This window comes from Balaenoptera borealis (assembly GCF_965194805.1).
Source record: "Balaenoptera borealis genome assembly, chromosome: 2".
NCBI classification, from domain to species: Eukaryota; Metazoa; Chordata; class Mammalia; order Artiodactyla; family Balaenopteridae; genus Balaenoptera; species Balaenoptera borealis.
The window spans coordinates 121,033,561-121,052,306 of NC_138867.1; the positions used below are offsets into that span (position 1 = coordinate 121,033,561).

The window sequence follows — 18,746 nt, forward strand, 5'->3', positions numbered from 1 at the left end:
ATTCAGTTATACATATACATACATTCATTCTTTTTTAGATTCTTTTCTCATATAGGTTATCACAGAATATTGAGTAGAGTTCCCTGTGCTATACAGTAGGTCCTTGTTGGTTATCTATCCTATATATAGTAGTGTGTGTATGTTCATTCCAAGCTCCTGATTTATCCCTCCCCCACCCCCCGTTTCCCCTTTGGTAACCATAAGTTTGTTTTCGATATCTGTAAGTCTGTTTCTGTTTTGTAAATAAGTTCATTTGTATCACTTTTTAAAATTAGATTCCACATATAAGTGATGTCATATATTTGTCTTTGTCTGACTTACTTCACTTAGTATGATAATCTCTAAGTCCATCCATGTTGCTGCACATGGCATTATTTCATTCTTTTTTATGGCTGAGTAATATTCCATTGTGTATATGTACCACATCTTTTTTTTAAAATTATCTCTATTTATTTTTACGTCTTTATTGGATTATAATTGCTTTCCAATGTTATGTTAGTTTCTGCTGTACAACAAAGTGAATCAGGTATATGTATACATATACCTCCTCCCTCTTGAGCCTCTCTCCCACCCTCCCCATCCCACCCCTCTAGGTTATCACAAAGCACTGAGCTGATGTCCCTGTGCTATGCAGTAGCTTCCCACTAGCTATCTGTTTTACACATGGTAGTGTATATATGTCAATGCTACTCTCTCACTTCTTCCCAGCCTCCCCTTCCCCACCATGTCCTCAAGTCCATTTTCTATGTCTGCATCTCTATTCCTGCCCTGCCACTAGGTTTATCAGTACCATTTTTCTAGATTCCATATATATGTGTTAACATATGGTATTTGTTTTTCTCTTTCTGACTTACTTCACTCTGTATGACAGACTCTGGGTCCAGCCACCTCACTACAAATGACTCAATTTCATTCCTTTTTATGGGTGAGTAATATTCCATTGTATATATGTACCACATCTTCTTTATCCATTCATCTGTCATTGGGCATTTAGGTTGCTTCCATGTCTTGGCTATTGTAAATAGTGCTGCTGTGAACACTGGGGTGCATGTATCTTTTCAGATTATGGTTTTCTCCAGATATATGCCCAGGAGTAGGATTGCTGGATCATATGGTAGCTCTATTTTTAGTTTTTTAAGGACCCTCCATACTGTCCTCCATAGTGGTTGTACCAATTTACATTCCCACCAGCAGTGTAGGAGGTCTCCCTTTTCTTCACACCCTCTCCAGCATTTATCGTTTGTGGACTTTTTGATGATGGCCGTTCTGACCGGTGTGAACACCACCCAGTTCTTTGGTGAAGGGGCTCGTGGTAGCTGGCAGCCTCCTCTGGGAGAGGAAGCCGCTGCTGCTTCCAGACCTGAGTGGCTTTTCCCTCTGCCCACAGGCTGGGGGCAGGACTGTGTGAGCAGAGAGATTAGGAACTTGGACCCCAGAGGTCAGAGCTCTGGCCTCAACCTGCAAGGTCCGACCTCCAGGGAACAGAGGACGCAGTCCTCGTGTCTATGCAGCGTTTGGGGAGCCTTCACCCCGTGTTTCCTGTGCCCGTGGTCAGTGTGAGCCCTATGAGTCTATGACAGCCAGTGCAGAGCATTCTCTAGGAACCTGGCAGACCAGACAATGGTAGCTCTGTCCCCGTGTTTGCTGGAACCCAGGCAGTTAACCCAGAAACTGCCCTTGCGCCCTTCGGGGCGGGCAAATTTAAAGGCTCTCCTTTCAAGTTTAGCCTGACATCTCATAGGCTGAGAAGATACACTTTTCTCCCCCAGATCACAGTTTTTCCACACTCTTTAACCATCAGGCCTTCAAGAGGTCCCCTTTTCTTCTGCTGCAGCTCATGGTCCCTGGGAGAATTCATAGAACTTCAGAAGAGTTCCCGCAGGATCTCCTGAGGCCAGGGGACCCCATGTCCAGTGATTTGGGCTGGGAGCACTCCAGTGTCCTTCCCCACCGTCAGGACAGCCAGATGTCAAACAGCCATCCCGGAAGACCAGAAACTGGAGACATTTTAAAAATGTATTCTTAGTTCATTTCATTATACTCAATGTCATTTCAGAAACTAAGGCACTTGCCAAAATGCACACGATATAGCTCAGTTAAAGGGATAAAACAAAGGGAAAACAAAGGAAGGGAAACAGACAAAACCAAGTTCTTGCGTGCATTCTCGACTATACTTACTAAAGACAGCACCCAGATTGGTTCCAAGCTTTCTAGCAAGGAAAAAAGCGATCAATCTTAAAGATGACCCAAATATCCTCAATTCCTTCACCCTTTCCTTTGTTAAAAATAATCTACTCTTTATTGAACTTCTCTGTGCCAGGCACTGTCCCAGGCACTGAGGATAGAGCCATATGAACAAAATTAAGTCCCTGTCTTCCAGGAGCTTACTTGCCAGTTGAGAGAAATAAACAATATGCAAGGAAACAGTGAAACATATGATGGTAATATATCAGGCGCTGCTGAGTGCTAAAAGAGAAATGAAACCGTGTACAGAGGTCTATCTATTTTAGATAGAACAGTTAGGGACGTCCTCTTAGGGAATGATGTTTGAGCGGCAGCCTGAAGAGTGAGGAGGAGAACCACGTGGGTGTCGGGGGAGAGTGCTTTGAGCACAGAGGGCAGCACGTGCAAAGGACCTGACATGCAAGGGCAGTTGGTGTGTCCGAGGAACTTCCGAGCAGTCAGAGGGGCTGGAGCACAGTGAGGGGGAAGGAAGGTAGGACGTACAGGATCCCCTAAGGAGTTGTGCAACCTGAGCCCTGGGAGGTGATGAGGGCAGAAGGAGAATGGGACCTTCCAGGCCACATGAGGAGTGTGACTCTTACTCTGAGTGAAATTGGCAGCAAATGAGAATGTTGAGCAGAGAGGTGATATGATTCTACAAGATCTCTCAGGCTGCTGTGTGAAAAATGCGTTGTAGAGGGGTGTTTTGCTAGTTGACTAAGATTACAATAACAAAATACCACAGACTGACTAGGTGACTTAAACAACAGAAATGTGTTTTCTTACAGTTCTGGAGGCTGGAAGTCCAAGATCAAGATGTCAGCAGGTGTAGTTTTTCCCGAGACCTCTCTCCTTGGGGTGCAGACTGCCTTTTCCATGTGTACTCATGTGGTTTTTCTCTGTGCATGTGTATCCCTGGTGTTTCTCTGTGGGTCCCCATTTCCTTCTCTTGTAAGGACATGGGTCAGACTGGATTAGAGCCCACCCTAATCACCTCTTTCAGGGCTCTGTCTCCAAATATAGCCACATTCTGTGGTATTGGGGGTTAAAGCTTCAATACATAAATTTGGAGGGAGCACAGTTCAGCTCATGTGGGGCAAGGGTGGAAGTGGGGAGACCAGTTAGGGGGCTAGCAAGAGATGATGGTGGCTTGGACCAGAGTGATAGATGTGTAAATGTGAGAAGTAATCAGATTCCAAAAATATTCTAAGGGTAGAATAAGATTCATTGATGGATTGGATGGAGGGTGCAGAGAAGGACAAGAGTCAAGGATGGCTCCAAATTTTCTGGCCTGGGCAACCGGAAGCATGGGGTTAGCATGAGATGGAGAAAACTATGGGAAGAGCAAATCTGGGGAGATGCTGAGAGTTCAGTTTGGGACATGTTAAGTTTGAGATGCCCATTAGGTGTCCAAGCAGAAGTGTCAGGTAGTCATAGGATATAACAATTCGGAGTTCAGGGGAGAGGTCAGGGCTTACTGACATATCATTATTCTTTCTCAGTTGTATGTTTTTTTTCTTTTTTATAACAGCTTTATTGAGAGCTAATTCACATACCATAAAATTCACCCTTCTAAAGTAAGCAGTTTGGTAGATTTTAGTATATTCACATGATTGTGCAAACATCACCACTGTCTAATTTCAGAACATTTTTATCATCCCCAAAGAAACCCCATACCCATTAGCAGTCACTGCCCAGTACTCTTGTCCCCTCAAGCCCTTGGCAATCAGTAATCTACTTCCTCTCTGTATAGATTTGCCTATTCTGGACATTTCATAAAAATGAAATCATATAACTTATGGCCTTTTGTGTCTGGCTTCTTTCACTGAGCATGATGGTTTCAAGGTCCATCCATCAGTATCAGTATTTCATTATTATGACTGAATAATATTCCATTGTATGGATATGCCATAATTTGTTTATCCCTTTATCAGTTGATGGATAATTGGGTTGTTTCCGCTTTTTGGCTATTATGAATAGTGCTGCTATGAACATTCATGTACATGTTTTTGTGTGAACACATGTTTTAGTTCTCTTGAGTATATACTTTGGAGTGGAATCCTAGGTCATAGGGTAACTCTGTGTTTAATTTTTTGAGGAACTTTAAAGCTGTTTTCTAAAGCAGCTGTACCAATTTAAATTCTCACCAGCAATGTATGAGGCTTCCAATTTCTCCAGATACTCAATAACACTTGTTGTTGTCTGTCTTTTTGATTATAGCCATCCTAGTGGGCGTGAAGTGGTATCTCATTGAGTTTTGATTTGCAGTTCCCAGAAGATTAATGATGTTGAGCATTTTTTCATGTGCTTATTGGTCACTTGTGTATCATTTTTAGAAAAATACCTATTCAAATTCTTTGCCCATTTTTAAAAACGTTTTATTTTATATTGGAGTTTAGCCAATTAACAATGTTGTGATGGTTTCAGGTGCACAGCAAAGCACCTCAGCCATGCATATACACGTATCCATTCTCCCAGAGACTCCCCTCCCATTCAGGCTGCCACATAACATTGAGCAGAGTTCCCTGTGCTATACAGTAGGCCCTTGTTGGTTATCCTTTTTAAATATAGCAGTGTGTACATGTCAATCCCAGACTCCCTAACTATCCCTTCCCTCCACCCTTTCCCCCACCCCCCACCCGGCCCCGGTAACCATAAATTCATTCTCTAAGTCTGTGAGTCTGTTTCTGTTCTGTAAATACGTTCATTTGTATCATTTCTTTTTAGATTCCGCATATAAGCGATACCATACAATATTTCTCTTTCTCTATTTGACTTACTTCACTCAGTTTGACAATCTCTAGGTCCATCCATGTTGCTGCAAGTGCATTATTTCATTTTTTTTTATTCTTTGCCCATTTTTAATTGGATTATTTGTCCTTTTATTTTTGGGTTCTAAGAGTTCCTTGTGTATTCTGGATGCAAGTTTCTCTCTGAAATATGATTTACAAATATTATTCTCTATTCTGTGGGTAGTCTTTTCCTTTCTTGATGATGTTCTTTGAAGGACAAAGTTTTTAATTTTGGTGAACTGACATATAAATTTGGGAGCCATCGGCATACAGATGTTACTTTAAGCCACAAGACTCCATGACATCCTCTAAGACGTTAGTTTAATAAGGAATTAAAGGAATGGAAGAATCCAAGGACTTGCCCATCATTCACAGGTCCAAGATGTGAGAAGACACCAGCAAGGGAGAGTAAGAAGGACCCCACTCCCACTTTCCCTCTTCTGTCAGTTTTGGAGTGTTCATCTCTTTCCAAGGTGGCAACAGAAAATTCAGATTTCTTGTTCATTTGTTAGGCAGTGTCTCAGTTCTCTCCTTTCAGGCCAGGTGCACTCCAGGAGCCTCTCCCATTCCAATAAGGAGCCCTTTTTCTTCCATGATGCTGATCAGATGACCTGATGGTTTCAGCCCATAAATCTCTATATATTCTCACCTCAGATTACTTTTGCTTTCACACAAAATGGGTGACCACATGCATCACTTGGAGCTGTACCTATTGAGAAGATTTTCTGTCTCCTTCTCATCCATTCAAGACCACCCTTGAATGTGGCTATATTGCAGCCGCCATCCATTTTTGCCTTGTACCTGGCAACCAGGCCAACTCATCTATAAAGCCAGCTAGGCCTCCTTCCTCTGCCTGCAGCTGATCTTAAGGACACCCAACATGGCATAGATGTAAGCTGGAGAAGGGATGCTTGTGCAACTGTGATAGGTGACCTGGGAGTCTGGATCCATGCAACTTGGTCCCAAATACACCATTTCCAACTTACATTGTACTGCTGCTGGGCCCACCCAACTCTGTGACTTGGTGGATCTGACAGACCCCAGCTCATAATAGGTAGTTGTAGATTGTCTCTACTGGGACCCAGCAACACAGCACGAGTTGTTTCTCCAAAGGTGTGTGCTCGTCTGCTGTGGATTGCTCGGCCCTGCCTTGGAATCCTGGAACTGCATCATGATTCTCCCACTGGGTCTGTCAGCAATTTGTCTGTTACTTTAGAGGGGAGGTTCTGATACATCTCTGACCATTGGACCCCTAAAAACTTCACAGTGGCTATGGCTGGTCCCTGAATCTTCACAGCATTCGTATCCTGCTCTGTGTGATGCACTCGTCTTCCTAAGTCTTCCAGTGTCTTGCCCATCCTGCTCTGGCTCTTCCTGTCTTATCAGTCTGATGCCATCAATGTAATGAATCAGTGTAATATTAGTTCCATGGGATGTCCAGGTGGTCCAGATCTCTTTGGACTGTATTATTACAGAAGGTGAGAGCGTTATAAGAGCATGGAGGCAAAACTAAATAAGTGTCAGTTTTATGATAATGTGAACTGTTTCTGATCTTCTTTTCTAACAAAAATAGAAAATGCATTTACCAAATCAAGAGCTGCATACCATGTACTTTAGGCCTTATTAATCTTCTAGAATAAAAATACCACTTCCAGCAGAGTAGCTGTAATCAGGGCTACTAATTGGTTGAGGTGCAATAACCTACAGTCATTTTCCAGATCCATCTGGTCTCTGCAGGGCTCTAACTGGCAAATTAAGTGAAGATACAAGAGGGACCACCATCCCTATATCCTTTAAGTTTTTAATGGTGATATTAATCTTTTCCATCCATCCAAGGATGTATTGATAGTATTTTTTATTTACATTCTTGGCCAGGAAGGAGGGGGCACCTTCAGAGGTTTCCATTTGACCTTCTTCACTATGATAGCTCCTATGCCAAAGGCCAAGGACCCAATACAGGTATCATACCAACTGCTGAACTTATCAATCCCAATTTTACACTCGGGGATGGGGGAGATGATCACTGGGTGGTTTCACAGACCCAGTGGACCTACCATGAGCCAGATGTTATACCGTGATTCCTTTTATAACCTGATCCCTACAAGCCACTACTCTATAGGGGGACCATGGTAATGCTTTGTGTCTCTGGCTATCATTGTCACTTCAGATATGCCCAAGGGTCTCTTAAATATCTGGATATTCCCATTTTCTTAGTGTACAATAACCTGAGTAAATGTTCTAGTGTATATTTGCCATGGTGTTGCTGGGTCCTTTCTGTTAAGGACCCATCTACCTCTTCAATCAGCAGGTTCTGGATCTGAAAATTGACTTGATCCAGAAACTGAGTGAGGGACCATGACTCTTTATTGGGCCAGTTGCCCCCCGTCTCTTGCTCCTCCACTCTTGCTTTGTTGTTGTTTTTATAAATGGTGTCACTCTGAGATGCCCACCTATTCTGCATCTAGGAATGCCTTGCTCTGTCAACAATCTCCACAACCCCCTGTAGGTCCGTCTCCCTTGGCTGCCCCTCCAAACTTGCCAGTGGTCACGATGAAAGCCAGCAGAGCTGGCTTCTGATGATTGATATCTGGCTTCTGTTACTTGAGAATGAGGGGTCATCCCCATGGATATTAGCAAGCCCAGCTCTGACTGCCCCTCTGGCCTGCAGAGGAGAGCCACCACTAAACTTCATAGTGACGCTGAGTTAATAAGGTCCTGATGGTCTTAGTTAATGGTGTGTCATCTGGACCCTCCCATGGAACAGTATCCTGTGATCCGCTGGCCTCACATAATGGATCCACTCCAGCATTCAGCTTCTTTACTCCTCCCTCTCCTGTCTTTTAGAGCAAATCAGGCATTTCCGCTTTGTTCAGCGTGGCTCACTCACTCTCTCCAGCCTCCTAAGAGCTATTGGATTTGTTGTCTCTTACTATGGAACAAACCCCCTAAAACTTGGTGGCTTCAAACAACAAATATACATTATTTCACAGTTGTTATGGGTCAGGTCGGAAGTGGCTTAGCTGAATGGTTCTGGCTCAGGGGCGCTCATGAGGTTGCAGTCAAGGTGTCAGCCTGGGCTGCATCGTCTGAAGCCTCGGTTGGCAGTGGAGGGGCTTCTCCCAAGAAGACTCACTCCCGTGGCTGGCAGTTGGTGCTGGCTGGGATGTCGTGGTTCTCTTCCACATGACCTCTCATCCTCCAGGACCTCCCTTCTCCATGTGGCTTCTCCTGCAAGACAGTCTGGACATCTTTACATGGTGGCTGGACTCTGTGAGAGAAAGAAAAAGTGTGTGTTCAGGAAGAAAAAAAGAGCACCAAAAGGAGAAAGAGAACTGGAAGGAGAGAGAGAAAGGCTAAGACTTAAGCCAACCTAATCATGGAAGTACCATCCCATCACTTCTGCCATAGTCTACTTGGTAGAAGTGAGTCATAAGTCCAGCCTGTAGTCCAGCCTGTAGGGAAGGGATTGCACAGGGGCATGAGTACCAGGAGGCAGGGGGCATGGGGGCCCTCTTGGAGGCTGCCTACTATAGCTACCCTAGCAGTAAGTTTGCCTTGACCCCTGGGGTACTGGACAGGAAGTATTAACTCCCATGTACCAAGAAAGTATCTCCAAGTCAAAATATTTAGAGTCCCATGTTCTTACCCTTTGGTCAGGAACCCTCCAATCGAATCCCTGAGGTCTCCAGCTCCTGCTGGCACATGCTAGCTAAGTCTTACAGCTCTCATCGTACAGCCTCTTTCCTCCCTTATCAGGCCCAGCACATCCTGGAATTTAATCCTTATTAGCGAAAGGTGAGCGCAGCTCCCGAGAGGCTTTGTGGGGAGAAGCCTCTGCAAGACCATCCAGCACAGGGAAGTGCTAACTCTTACTAGAAAGAGGTGAGCTACCTCTGCGGAGGCACCTCCTAGAGCATCTGTCCAGGTGTCCCCATCCCACCATTTCAGGGGCCAGATTTTCCAGCCAGGGTTTGACCTTCGCACAACAGCTAGCCTAGGCTGAGCTTTTGAATGCCTCTGGAACTCTGAAACTCAGACAATCAAGTCCTGCTTCAGTTCCTCGGCTCTGTTAGCTTTTCTACTGCAGGAAATAAGGGCCTCGTTGTAAACTACCAAATAAACCCTCTGGCTCTCACACTTAGCCTTTAACTGTTTGTTTAACTGTTTGTTAAGGACCCTGGGTTTCTCTTCCCTGGCTGCCCTTCAAGACAACTTAGCAATAACCAGCTAACTCTGCCCTTCTTGTAGATACTAACCCTCCCCCCAGTATCATTCAAATTCCTCGACCTGTCAGGCTGTTCCCTTCCACCAGGACACCTCCCCAGACCACCACCAGTGAAACTAAGCCACTAGGCTGCCACCTTGTGCCAGTGATTCTCTGTGCCCCCTATTCTACTCAGGATGATGTCCTCAGACTTCCTGGTGGTGAGTGAGGCAGGCCCCAAGCTCCATCTTTCTGCCTGCCTTCTCAACCATTCCTGTGCTAGTTTGGGTTCTCTGAGAAGCAGATGCCAAGATGTGATGAAGTGCAAGAGATTATTTGCGGAAAAGGGAGGGAGCAGAATTGGGCAGGGAGTGTCTTTAGACTGTTCTGCTGGTCTGATAGCTGTTTAAGGAGACCTGGGGAAGGATGATTGTTAGGAATGAGACTCAGACCACAGTGTGGTTCTAAGAAAGCTTCAGCCAGGCCAATGGAGGGTCCTTCAGCCAGAGTTAGAGTCGTGGGCTAGGACCCCACCATGCTCAGTCATTGCTGGGAGTGGCTCTGGAAAGTGCCTGGGCACCAACCCTGGGGAGGATTCAGAGGGGCTGTCAGTCAACTCCACACCCAACCCCTCCCCAGCTTCTGGAAGCAGCAGCAGGGCTGAGCAGCCTTTTTTAAAAAAATTTTTATTGGGGTATAGTTGACTTACAATGTTGTGTTAGTTTCAGATGTACAGCAGTGAATCAGTTATACATATACATATATCCACTTCTTTTTTAGATTCGTTTCCCATATAGGCCATTACAGAGTATTGAGTAGAGTTCCCTGTGCTGTACAATAGGATACTGAGCAGCCTTTTGATGGCCCCCAGTCCACAAGTGCCCCGACTACCAAGAACTCCATTGACTAAGCCTGTTAACTGAGCCTGGTGAGAATATGTAATTACCCTGAACTGCCAAGTATCTGACATTGAGGCCACTTCTGCCCTAGAAGCTCAGCCCGTCCTGGGCTGCCCCCACCCCTCCTCACTGGCCCTGGGCGCAGGCCTAGTTTCACGAATAAAAACTGGTAGCACATGGGATTGTGGAGAGGCGGGCAGAGACAGAGTGGGGCACATATGGCATCCTTGGAGAGTCTTCTCTAGGATTTACTGGTCAGGCCCAAAAAAAGCTGGGATGGGGAAGCTCCCTCAACAGCCAAGCCGATCCCTCTGGCCCCAGCCAGAGACTTGCGTTGTGATGTGATGGGGTCCCAGCTATTTCCTGCCCTGCCTTTGTGTCTGAACTTCCATCACTGGAGTCATTCCTTTGTCCAAAACATAATCATCTCTAGGCTCCTCTTTTTAAATGCTATTCCTCACCCTCATCCCCATCCTGCCCTCACTTCCCAAGAAGGAAGTGATTAAATCTCAAATGCTCCCTTATGAACTCATTTTCCTGGATCTTTCCTCCATCCAGGAAAAACCCTGGGCAGTAGGGCTGCACTGGGGGTGCAGTGAGGAGTGTGGTTAGGGCAGCAGATGGGAAGCCCCAATGATTTAAAAAAAAAAAAATGATACACTGCGTAATAGATTGCTGTTCCTTGCTAGAAAGGTGCAAGTGATCATATTTCTTTCTATGTGGTATTTGCCCACTTCACCTGCCTCCAGGTATTCTAGGAAGAGACCTTTGTGTCTTTGAGGCAAGAAAACAACCTTTAATATCATGCAGTGGGTAGGGAGGAACTGCTAAGATCAGGCAGTGTTTCTGTCGCCTTTGGTGCCTCCAGCAGGTGCTGGGGGAGGGGAGGACTCGGGCCAGCTCACTCCACCTCAGTGCTTTCGTGTTGTAACCTCTTCAGGGTGGAAATTATCCCAGCCCAAACCTCTAGAGGAAAGCAATCCCCCACCCCCTTCCCTTGCCCTGCAGACGTGCGGGACTGAACACCTTGTTCCACCCGGAGAGCAGACTCGGGGACTGTTCTCATCCACAGACAGGCAGGCAGCCCGCTCTTGCTTGTTTCCAGAAGCAAGACAAAGAACTGATGCAGAAAGCCCTAGCCAGGGGATTGGCTTTTGGTCAGGAGTTCACAAGCCTCGTAGGCAGAGGGGGTAAGGGCAGGGGTGCAGGTCTCAAGGGGACTGACCTCAAAGTGGAGCCGCCTCTGGGTGGTGAGGAGCAGGGAACCCCATACTCTGCCACGTACCCCAGAGGGACCTGAAGCTGGCTGCCAAGCATCTCTGGACCTCAGCTTCTAAATCTGTTAGTAGATGGATAGATAGATAGATGATAGATTAAATAGATAATAGAAAATGATAGGTAGTAATGATAAATAATAATAACTATTAATAGATAGTGACAACTAGATAATGATGGTAGATAGATAGATAGATAGATAATAGATAATAATAGCACCTCCCTCATAGCCTTGTTTTGAGGTTTAAGGGGAGTAAGGGTCAAAAAGTGCCCAGGCCAGGCCTGGCATTCTAAAGTCTTAATAAATGAAGGTTGCTGTAAGTGTGGGTATTTCTTTAGTAGGTATTGGAGCAACAAGTGGAGTGCTTCCAGAACTCACATGCATCTGAAATGTCCCATCGCTTCCTAATTTTTAAAAAATCAAATGAAATCCAATTCTAAGCCCCCATTCCATCAGACTTTCAGGAGACTCAGTGTCGGTTATCATTCCAGGTTTCACAGGGTGCCCGGATGTGAGGGAGATGCCGATAGGGGACACAAGGACTGATGCATGCGTCTTGTCCAGGTTCAGGTGAGCATTTGACGTCTGCGGACCCTGCACTTCCATGCCTCTAGGGCACAGGGCCAGCCTTCACACCTGTCTCCAGGAGCCTACCACAAAGCTCTCCCCCCACCCCATCCTGCAACCCCCAGGTCTCCAGGTGACCCCAGGGAATGTCTCCAGGGCCTCATCACTCCCCAACCTGCGGTCCTGCTCCTCCTCTCCCCATCAAAGCCAGGCCGCTCACCCTTCCAGCCCCCTGAGTCCCCTACCATCTGCTCTTCAACGTGGTAAGATCTTCATGAAAGAGAAGGGCAGGCTGGCTTCAGTCAGCTTCTGCTTATAGCTCCACATCACAGATTCCCCGATGGCAGGGCGGTGGGGAGAGCGGAGGGTTTAAGAGACTGAAATGCACATTTATTGACTTATTTATTCAAGAAATCTTTTCCGTGGGCCAGGTGCCACTGTAGTCCCTGAGATTCGTTCGTGAACAAGTTTCCTCTCTCCAGAAGCTCAATCCTGGTGCAGGGAGGAGGAGTCAGGTGAAAAGTGTATGAACACACATAGACGGTGATTTTGCCCAGTGGTACCATGCTAGAAAGTGATAGAATAGAGAATGGGGCGGGAGGATGAACAGTTGGTTGGGTGGTTGAGGAAGGCCTCTCCAGGAAGGTGAGGTCTGAGCAGAGCCTCACATGCTAGGAAGCCAGCCAGGCACAGATGCGGGCAGGGGCGGTCCAGGTGGACGGAACAGCCCTGCAGCAGGATGATGGTGCAAAAGGGGGCCGGAGAAGCAACGGGAGGCCAGATCGTGACCTTTCAGGCCATGGCTGGGAGAGTGGATTTGACTTGAATTCCAGCGGGAAGTGCTAAGAGAAGATTTGAAGCAGAGCAGTAACATAATCTGATTTATAGTTTTAAAAGATAACTTTGGCTGCTGGGTGGAGGACAGTATGTATGGGGGCCTAAGTGGGAGCAGAAAAGCATGAAGAAGCTGTCTGCGTGGTACAGGGGAGACCAGGGCTCCTGCAGTAAAGCAGCGGAAGCAGTGTTCTCTGGCCACATGGCTGCCTCAGTGCTTTGATACTACAGCAGCATGGCTTTCTGTCCCCCTTCCAGTAGACATGTTAATTCTCCTCTTTTTATTTAGGAATAAACACATGAAGTTTCCTGCCAAGTTATTTTAAATGTTATCCTCTGTCACAGTCAAATGAATCTGTGCTTATGGGTAGACGTGTATTCTTACGCTGGGCTCTTTCTCTTCTCCATCTTCCATTTCTGTTTCGTGTTTCAGAGCCTTACTCATTCATCCTCCTCTTCTCTCTTCCTTTATCTCCTTATAAGGTATGGATTTGGTCAAATCTTGCCCCATTTCTGTGTCAGTTCCTCTTTGTACTATTAAAATATAAATGGAGCCATATTAAAATTTTTGAGAGTTTATTTGAGCAAAAATCATTTCAGATCAGGCAGGGCCCATCCAGAAGTGGTTAGGAGCGCTCCTCTGACAGGGGCTAGGGAGAGACTTATGGAGAGAAAATGTGGAAGCAAAGAAAAGAAGTTCTTTGATTGGCTGTAGCTTAAAGCCTAGTTGGCTGTTTGTGATTGGTTGTCCTTAGGTTTTGATTTCGTAAGCTTGAGGTACTTCCAGGCTTAGATTTTGGTTTGCTTACGTAGGCCGTCACATCATGGCATTAGAACCATCTCAGTCGAATGGCCTCCTTGTTTAATTCATTTAATAGTATCCTTTGATGTTCTGCAGTGGGGAAGGACATCAAAGGTAGAATGAAGATTGCTACAATAAAAATCAGGCATACTTAGTTGTAATCATGCATTTCTTAAGCACTTACTGTGAGTCAGGCACCAAGCTAAAAATTTGCTTCATTTAATTTCTCATGGCAACCTATGAAGTGGGTATTGGTTTTGTCCCCGTTTTACAGAAGAAGAAAAGCTCTGGAAAAGTAAGCACATTTCCCCCAGGGCTCATACTAGAGTGAGTGGCGGGGCCAGCATTCAGACGCAGGCTATCTGATTCCAATATGCCCTCTTGATTAAACCTCTCACTCCTTCCTGCGCCGTGGTGGGTTGTTTTAGGCTTGGCTAATGAAGCCAATTTGAAATTAGAAGGATGTGGGGCTATGTGAGCATAGAGTGCAGTTCCCTTCTCTGCACCTAAGTGAAATAAACAACATGCAAATTCAAGTCTGAATGCAAATAAGCACCTTGTTTTCCGAGTCAACCATTCAAGCATTTTCTGTAGCAAGTCTGTGGCTTTCTGGGTCGGACTAGGACTCGATTGAATGTGATGTTGCTGTCAGTCCAGATCTGTGCCTACACATGTGTGACGGTCCCCGGAGGCCACACAACACTTCGATGTAGCCCAGCAAAGCCTCTTGCCCACTGTACCTTCCCCCCAAGAGCACAGAGCTGGTGCAGCTGCCTAGCCCGTCCTAGCCTAATGACTTTCTTCATTTTCCTCCCTTTTGTTAATGATATTTGGCCATCACACACACACATACACACACTAAATAGAATTAGGATGTACTGGAAAATGTGACTTCTGTATAGGGAGTTAAAAATCCAAAAATTGCCATCTGGATTTTATGTCTTCTTACACAGTAAGGCTGCCTCTCGAGACGGCACATTTTTGGGGGCTGCTTGGCAGCGTTGTTGCAGCTAGCTTCCTCTCCATCCTTCCTGCTCCCACCTGCTGAGTCCAGCTCTGTAGCTTGTGGGGTAGGAAATAGGTCAGTGGATACAGAATCCAAGGCTGTGCCTTCTTGTTCTCTGACTGTGACCGCTGATGGGCCAGGATGCTTCTCTCTGTCTTTGCTCAGGCTACCACGAAGGCTTCTTTTCTCTTCTTTGAAATCTTAATGAGGGACTTCCCTGGTGGCACAGTGGTTAAGGATCTGCCCGCCAGTGCAGGGGCCATGGGTTCGAGCCCTGGTCCGGGAAGATCCCACATGGCGCAGAGCAACTAAGCCCGCGTGCCACAACTACTGAGCCTGCGTGCTGCAACTACTGAAGCCTGCTTGCCTAGAGCCCATGCTGTGCAACAAGAGAAGCCACTGTAATGAGAAACCCGCACACCGCAACTAAGAGTAGCCCCCGCTTGCCACAACCAGAGAAAGCCCGGGCGCAGCAGCAAAGACCCAATGCAGCCAAAAAAAAAAAAAACTTAATGAAACCATCCTCTAGCAAAGTCTGGCCCTCATTCTCTGCATAGACAGCCCTTAATTGTTTCACATATTTTATGAAAGCTGATACAGCTTCCCAGAGGAAGGCAAGCAAGGAGAGGGTAAGCATAAGCTCTCACTAAATGCTAACCATTACTACTACCACTGCTACCACTGGTAAAATCCCTGATGCAGGTTCCATGCCTTGTAAGTCTCTTATATTTCTAGAAGAGTGCTGGGTACACAATAGACATTTATTAAACACTTAGTGGCCTAGCTGTATGCTTCTGTGTCACTACCTGTAAAATACTCATCGGTGTTTCCCAAACTTCAGTCATTTCCTCATTACCTTTGCGTATTGGTATACCATCTGTATAATTGTTTTTTTCACTATTCTTCTTTAAATCCATGGATCACTTTGGTTTTACTTGATTTCTTTTACAATTTATTTATTACATCACTTTCACAAATGGAAAAGCAACATCTCATGCATTAAGTAAAAGGGAACTTTAAACCTAATTTATAACTATTAAAAAAAAAAGTTTATCCATTTGCCATCCACAGACTTCTCCTATATCACCTACGAAATAGGATATTGATGTCTGAGCTTTACTTGAAGGAGGCTGTAGCAGAGGTTCATTGCCCTTTAGACCTTACTTCTTCCTTGTGCTCTAGACCTTTCTGACTGCCAGGATCTGCACCTGTGTACTTGAGGGCTTTGTCCAGGACCATAGAAGGCCACCCGTGCCTCTGCCCTGCTCTGTGGGCTCTCAGGGAATTCACATCCCTGAGAGTAGCCTCAACCAATGATGATGGAAATTGGTATAAAAGTACCATAGCTCCCTCACCCCTCTGGTGGGCTACTTCTGAGGCATGGCTTTTATACTGTTTCTTAGAGTTTCTCTGTAGGGTTCAGTTCCAGTCACTTGCTGTAGTTGCTGACTGACCAGCACACCCCTTGTTGGCTGCTTTCCTTCCCTCTATCACCTTTACCTCCCACATCAACTAGTTGCTCTCAAATCCAGGTCTGCTTCTGGGGGAACCCAAACTCAGTCAGGGGTTGCTTGCAAATCAGGAGTCCATGGTCAAGTTTACACTCCCCAGCTGAGGTTTGCATGTGTGCTCTGCATGACTGTGCACTGTCTATGCAAATTTATTAAATCCTGAGTGGGAAGAAGTGTGACCACACTTTGACAAATATTTATCCAGGTAACATGTTTCTACCAAAGCAACAATTTGAAAATATTTTCCAGGAAAAAAGAAATTGAACGAAGTCTAAACAGTTTCTAGTAGTAATGGCTCTTTCCAACACACACAAGTAAACATGAGACAAAGTTTTATTTGGATAATGTCCTCCCATAGAGGAAAGTCAATATGCTAAAAGCCTGGGCGTTATTAAGCAGAGAAATTGGTTATAAATGTAAATAATTACTTTGAGAGAATAGTTGAAGGAGATGTTCACCAAATAGTAGTATCATCACCATAGTGACCATGGTTAATAATTCCAAAATTCTCACAGCTTTATCGTTTGTGCTCTCATTTAACTGAACCCTCTGTATAAAAGCTGTGCCATTGTCTCCTGCAAAAACTTAGTCCAGGCGATGAAATAACAAGACAGCTTGGGTTAAAAGGGCAAGTTTATTCTGCTTTGTTGTTGATCTAGATGCTCAGCTTATTTTCTACTTTGTCTCTTCAGAGACTCCAACATTAGTGCAGTTCCTTTGAAGGACTCCTGTGTGCTTTCTTGACATTCAGACTGTTTTTTCAGTCATTGGTGGGGCCGATTAGCAATGGAATTCAGTGGTCACCCCCAAAATCTAGTCCAGATTTCTAGGTGCTGGGAATATAACAGCGAGCAAAGGAGAATGAGTCCCAGACTTTCTGGAGCTTATAGACTATTAATCAAACAAATAATTATAAAGCTGAAGTTCTGTGAAGGAAACGGACAGTATGTTTTGAGAGAGAAATCAAGAAAGTACTTATTTACTCATGTGAGGATTATCAGTGGAGGTTTTATTCAGCTAGGAGTAACAGAAATCCAATGAACAGTAGCTTAAACAATTTAGGGTTTGTTTCTTCCCATTGGAGGATGAGAAGTCTGAAAGTAAATAGACCAGGGTTGGTAGCAGCTCTTCAGTGTCATCAGAGTGTTAGGTTCCTTCTAACTTTCTGCCATCATCAGAGCATTGTCCTTGACCTCATGCTGAGCAGAAGGCTGCTGGAGTGCTGTTCGTCATGATGGAGGTCCAGGAGCAGGAAGGGTCAAATGCAAACAGGGCTAGCTTGCTTGCTGGTTGAATTGGCCTCCCTTTTAGGGAAATGTTCCAGAGGTACAATCTTAACAGCTTCTGTTCACACCTCATTGGCTTAAACTGTGTCACGTGGCCACCCCCAGTTGCAAGGGAGGCTGGGAAACGTAGTGTTTTACTGGGAACTTCACCACCAACAAAATCAGAAGGCTGCACCTAACAAGAAAGAAGGGAGAATGAATCCTGGATAGGCAACTAGCAATCTCTGCTACAGAATAAAGGTTGGAGAAAGCTCCTTTGAGGAAGTAACATCTAAGCTAATATCTAAAAATGAAGAAGGGTATCCTGTACTAACAGCAGTGGGAGAGGCATTGCAGGAAGAGAGACCAGCAATATAGGAGAGAGAGAAAGAAGGGGAGTAGGAAAGAGCTTAGCTCTCCAGGTTGAGCATCCCATCATGAGCAAGGTGAGAGGATTCTAGCCCTTATCTGGCTTCCAATGAAAGGCACGAGGACTGTAGTCAAACAATAAAAGTATGCTGAGTAGGAATATATATATTTTTTAATTATTAGCACCTTTAATTATTATTTATTTATTTATTTAATTTATTATTATTATTTTTCTTTGGCTGTGTTGGGTCTTCGTTTCTATGCGAGGGCTTCCTCTAGTTGTGGCAAGCGGGGGCCACTCTTCATCGCGGTGCGCGGGCCTCTCACTATCATGGCCTCTCTTGTTGCGGAGCACAGCCTCCAGACGCGCAGGCTCAGTAGTTGTGGCTCACGGGCCTAGTTGCTCCGCGGCATGTGGGATCCTCCCAGACCAGGGCTCGAACCCGTGTCCCCTGCATTAGCAGGCAGATTCTCAACCACTGCGCCACCAGGGAAGCCCCTGAGTAGGAATATTAAACGACTGTTCTCAGAAAGAGAAGATTATGTATCATCACTCCTCCATGACTCATGCCTTCCCAAATATCTTCAGTTTTGAGCACTTAGTACTTTTTCCACCAGAAGTATGAAATGGTGGTCCCTCTTCCTGCCAAACTGCACGTCAGCTTTGTTCTGGGCGTAGGAAAAAAAGAAATCCTGTTTCCTGTCCTTTGTTTCCTGGCTGCAGCCTCTGGTTCCGCCCCCTTCTTGGTCTCACAGTATCTATTTCCGCCTGAGGCTCTCAAACAAGCCCACAGATCCCTTTTCTCTTCCACAGTTACTAGTTAGTCACACAGAATTATCAAAGTGGAAAATAACTTCTCTCTCTTTGTGAGGTTTTTTTTTTTCCCTTGGATCTTTTTGTTTTGCTTTATTCTTAGGTTAATTTCCCAGGCTCTTCTTTGCAAAGCCAGGAAGAAACTAAGCAGGTGTTGAGGGCCTGGTTCTCCTGGGGAATATAC

At 45.4% G+C, this 18,746-nt stretch overlaps 1 protein-coding gene across 1 annotated transcript in view; it reads left to right on the plus strand.

Moving 5' to 3' along the window:
• LOC309624566 (uncharacterized protein) overlaps positions 1-18,746 on the plus strand; it is a 404,937-nt gene that overhangs the window by 359,528 nt on the left and 26,663 nt on the right. The gene's annotated exons all lie outside the window — the stretch shown is intronic.